This window comes from Etheostoma spectabile, unplaced genomic scaffold (assembly GCF_008692095.1).
Source record: "Etheostoma spectabile isolate EspeVRDwgs_2016 unplaced genomic scaffold, UIUC_Espe_1.0 scaffold119, whole genome shotgun sequence".
Lineage (NCBI taxonomy): Eukaryota > Metazoa > Chordata > Actinopteri > Perciformes > Percidae > Etheostoma > Etheostoma spectabile.
Window position 1 is genome coordinate 505170 of NW_022605570.1, and position 5472 is coordinate 510641.

Consider the following 5472-nt stretch of genomic DNA (forward strand, 5'->3'; position numbering starts at 1 on the left):
AGGAAAGCATTGTCGGAGGAACAGAGAAAACTGCACAGCGCCCCTTTAAGACACCAGGACCAAGACATGACTTTACAACATTAAGATTAGCTTGGTTTAAGGGTGTGAAAATTCTATTTGATTATGATTATCATGTCAACGATTCCAATTCTTTCAACATTAAGATGCATTACGATGCGTCACCTCCTCGATATTGTTATATTTTGCTGGTTTTCATCAAAAAAATTCGAGCAGTCAGATATATATTTCCCCTTTTTATTGTATCTGCTCTAAAAAAAGACACTTCCTGAATGTAGCAGAGTCTTAACAAAGCAAGCAATAATCGATTATGGTCTGTCATTGCCCGATGCAATGATTCATTTCAACACCTCTAGTGTGGACACAGATTTTTAAGAAGCCCTGCTGTAATTGTTTGTTTTTGTTTTCATAGACACCTAAATCCAACTTTTTCTTTAGGACTTCCCCCTTTGCATTCACAACCCCTTATTTTTGTGTTTTATTATGCCATATTTAAAAATCAGCTATAATGGCTCATTTTCCATCAATTTGTTTCCTTTTTTTATAACTTATAACTTATGTGGGGCTCCTCCCATTACATGCACAAGCTCCAGTTTTTTTAAAGAAAAAAACATGCAATATAGCCATTATATCGTTGTATTCCCAATGCTAAAACCCCCGGTTCCATTTCCACTATTCCTTCTCACACAAACCAGTTTTAGTTAAAAAAAAACTCCAGTTACACAGCTTAATACATCATTAATAATAAATTATACTTGAATATTGTATTCACTTATTTGTGGATAAAAATAATCAAGTAAATGGCATTTTTTTATATTTCAATCTAAGCGCATGGCATGAAGCGCATGGCGCAGGTGCACTTTGGGCGTGTCCAAATCCACTTTTGCCAGTGTGACGGCGGGAAAAATGGTTCAAAAGGGTTGTACTTAGTATTGTAATTACTCATAGGTGTGTTTAGGGTGTAACATGCAATAAACCAATCAGTGTCATAGCAAAGACCCTTGCGTTGGGCTTTGTGCCGCACCGGGTTGCAAGATAGGGCCCTTCATGTACAAATGGCAACCAGGAACACAAAAGAGAGAAAGAAAATGAAGCAGTATAGGAGATTTACAGTATAAGTCATGTGTACTTCTGTCCATACGAATAAAAACATATGTTTTTTTTGTGTAAATGAGACAGATATAGACTGTAGCATTGCATTACACCCTAAGTGCCTACTTTTCACAAGAAATGGGCCTGAAATCTGTACACATGAATTAGTCTCAGTTTTACATTCAGCAATGGCATACGTCCATGAAATCATTCCCATGTTTGTTTTGATCACATATTTTGGAAAAGGAGAGCTTTGGAAGCCACAACTCTAACATGGAAACGTTGTGTCCTAAAACATCGATCTGGAGTAATACCCACCGTAGTTTCAAACCCGAGCAAGGCGGGTCAGAGGCCCTCTCCTCATCAACTTGTTTATTTTGTTTCCTATTTTCTTGTTTCACGCACACACATGTACATTAATCCCCAGTCATACGTCTCCATCCCTCCATCCATCCCTCCTTCTTTCACCAGTGCTGTTTATTTTAGAGGTTTTGAGGAAAAACCTGCAGTGAAGTGAAAATAAAGGTAGCTTCACACTCATAATATTTGGAGTAGAGAGCAATTTATATTCCTTTTATTAAATGCTGATTAATATGCAGTGTTTGGGAGACTAATACTGCAGGTTTCATTTCCCCAACATCCTGTGCTGTGGCCGCTCTGCCTCAGAGGAGGAACTGGCTGCATGAGGGCTGCAGATATGGAAGTCTGGTTTGAATTAAAAGAAAGAAACTCTTTTCCACCGTTACATTTTTCCTGTCTCCTCTTCTGACAGTTTTTTTTCTGAGCTTGTAATTGTCGAGATGAGGTTGCGTTGTGTTTTGGGTCCGTCGTTAACGTGGATGTCGGGAATGTCCAGACACTAATTGCTCTGGTTACATTTTCTCCTGGTTTTGTGTGTGTGTGTGTGTGTGTGTGTGTGTGTGTCTTTCAATTAACAGGGAGCATGTATCATCATGGCAGATGAGGAAGCTAGGCCAGACAGTAACAATGCTGCCTCAGCAGTTGAGCAGGATCTTAAACCACGTTCGTTGTGTTTTTTGTTACATACATCAAGATCTGTGTGGGAGAAACCTACATTCACTGTGAATTAGCACTTCTGAAGAGTTTCAAGAGTGAATGAGCAGAATAGTAAACTTGGACACAAATGACTATTATTCTATTTTTCTTTCCAGGGTACTTGAGTTGATTGATTATTGGGAGAAGCCAATTGGCTGCAAACATTGGTTCTTTCTTGCGTAAAACTCATTTATCATGAAGAGTAAAACCAGACACTCAGGTTAGACTATTGCTTGCCAATATGTTGGCCCATCCTGGGCTTCTAAAGACAATCTGAAATGGGCTTGTCGGTATGCTCCGCCACCCTGTATGGTTTGACAGGAATCAGGATATCATTCTATAACCTCAGGGTTGAACATTTTGCAATGGAGCACTGCTTCAGGAGCAATCCGGGGTTTAGTGGAGAGTTTAATTGTCCTCTGATGATCTGACTGTTTTGTCAGATGCTATTTTTACCCTGAAGGGAATAATATTTGAAGAGGTGGGAAATGTAAAGTTGTGGCATCTGGAGTAGAATAAAAGCTGTGCCACATGACAAAAATACTGTTGTTATTATTATTCCAATTAAAAAGTCAAACCTTAAAGCCGCTAGCATCAATTTTTGTATTTAAAACTACGGATCAAGGAATTGAATGTAATGTGAAAGATGTTGCCAATATGACAAACACATATAATTAGCACAGGACTTGGTAAGAGTCCCACTCTGGGGTCTCCTTTATAAAACTCTGCGGAGATTGTATGAAAATCTGAAAAGATTTAGATCGCCAAAAAGTCAGAATTTTCTTACTCAAAAGCAACATTGTGATTCATAACGCCATGTGGCGCACACCTGTACACACTTGTGTCGTTATAAATACGGACGTGCAGGAGTCTCACTCTCCTCCCAAGGCTGTCCCATATTTGTCCTAATAAGGTCCATATTTATCAATCAATCAATCAATCAATGAATATGCCAGCTTTGTAAAGGAGCCCTTGATGAACAATCGTGAAATGGAAAAATGGGGAAAAAACCTTGCCAAATATGCCATGGTGTTGATATGTAGCAATACACAGGCCATCGGAAATTGTAGCACTATTTATTTAGTTAGTTAGTTATAGTCTCTATATGTTAATTAAGTCCAATAAACCGGTAGTGGATTGGAGTCATATTGGCTCCGTCAGGGTAATTAAGTGGCGCCGGCTCTGCGCTCTGCATCCAGAGTACTTTATTCCTATGCTATTTTGTGTTACCGTCGGAGGTCAATGAAACGCAGTCTACAAAACCTTGGGAGCGTTACACACCATCTCATGGTCACAAGGTTGTGGAAAACTGGAATGGAAATTCTTCATAAATCTCAACATGGAATGCTTCAACCTCAAATTTCATGCAACTGTTTCTTGTGTTAACAAGTTTTATAAACGAGGCACCTGGTCAAAGGCCAATGGCGTTAGTTTCTGAAGCAAAAAGTTTCTTCCAGCATCTGTCAAAACCAGGGAGCTTTCAACGCAGTTATATGTAATCCCATCCAAGGCAATATTTGACGGTCTGGGTACACCTTTGTCGTCATTTTTCAACGCTCTTGGTCGGGACCCCTTGCGTCATCACTTGACACTTTGGGTCGGGACTGATTTAGCATCAAACTACTTAGTTGGGGTTATCAAGATTGCATTTAAAAAATCATTGGTTGCCCTTTGCCCTCCTTGTCAGATATTGCCCTCAGCGCACTCTCTCAAAAGCCAAGAACATCTTCAAGGACAATACTCATCCTGGCCACCACCTGTTTTAATTGTTACACTCTGGCAGGCGTTATAGATCTATACAATCCAGCACCACCAGATTTAAAAATAGCTTATCCCAAATGCAATACAGTAGTTTCCCTAAACAAATGAAGTTAGACAAACCCAGTAAGTCACCTCCTGCACTTCGATGCTTGCACTTACCAGATCATTGCTTTTTACTGTTTTGATTCCGTTTGATGTGTCCTGTAAAGTATATTAATTGTATTTATCATATGCAACCAGTAGAGTAGGGTACCTAATTTTGCTTTATTGCAAAGTACAATGACAACAAAGACATTCAAATTCAAATAGGGATATTGGGACAAGAACAAGACAGTTAGAGTTAAAAAGAAAGATTGTGAGGGCCAGGACATAAACCCTGGTCTCCTGGGTTAAAAGTCCTGTGTTGTTTGACCCATCCACCACCTCAACCTCTGTCCTTAAATGGATTTTGGTCTTTCATACTACTCGCTACCGTTGTCACTCTTCATACAACGTCACTGTACAAAGCTGCGGTCAAACTGCTGCTGTGCCCCGTGCATCATATACAGACGCTAACGGGTGCCTCTTGCAAACGTGTCCTCCCATAACCAAGGCAAGGCCTACCTCACACAACAAATGCCTGACCCACCACAGCCTGTATGTACCGACAGAAGGGAAATCAACCAAACAATCAAAACCATGCCAAAAAATACAAGAATCACACCTGAATGTTACATTGAGATTCACAGGAACGTTGGGAGTCCATGCGATGTCAACCGGGAGAAAACAATTGACGCAGGTTACCTAACCTTCGTCCATTTGCCACAGGTTGGACATTGAGACTAGGGTAGCAGTTCTTCACCTTACTGTACGAGTTTTAGATTCTGTTAGATTCTGTTTAGATTCTGAGAAATCACCGTGCTACCGATTAGTGCAGTCAACTTGCAGAAGGAAGAAACAGAAAGAAAGAAAGAGGAGGATAACTTTTCACAATAATTTCATGTTAGATTGCCAATGAGATTTTGCATTCATCTATCGTCATCACACAAGTAAGACAAGGTTTGAAACAAATACAGATTGCACCAATGTTTCTTTGCACATGCACACACTTGCATGCAAGGACCTGCTAGGGAACTATGACTCACATTGGTTAACTGAGCAACGCAGGTCGGCCTGTCATGTAAAGGCTCTCCTGGAACAACTCTGTAACCGTATAACTCACTGTTTAAATAGGCCTCTGAGAGATGCCCTCTCATTTCCTGCTGGAAAAGCTGATCAATCACAGCTCTCATCACCTAGGAGTCGGGGAGAAATAGAGATGTGGATGGACTGGTTTGGGACGGAGGAAGAGGTGAGATGAGTGGAGATGTGATTGGATTCTGGGGTCTTTTTTGTTACATTGTTTGTGCTTCAATATATAGATAAGAGCATGAAGCAAGACGGATACAAGATTGCGACTGGCCCAACAAAATGGAGCACAAGCCATATAGTTTGAGGTGCAAGCCCATATTGAAGCACTTTCATGAAGGTTAAGAGTGGCATGAATTATTGGTTGGATTTAAATTT

General features: G+C 40.2%; 1 long non-coding RNA gene across 1 annotated transcript in view; it reads right to left on the reverse strand.

Annotated features, from left to right (window-relative positions):
- The window catches only part of LOC116685691 (uncharacterized), a 15625-nt gene extending 10367 nt beyond the window's left edge, over positions 1-5258 (reverse strand). The window contains exon 1 of the long non-coding RNA XR_004331015.1: positions 5248-5258. This is a non-coding gene — a long non-coding RNA (uncharacterized LOC116685691). The remainder of the gene's footprint in view (positions 1-5247) is intronic.
- Between the last annotated feature and the right edge of the window lie 214 nt (positions 5259-5472).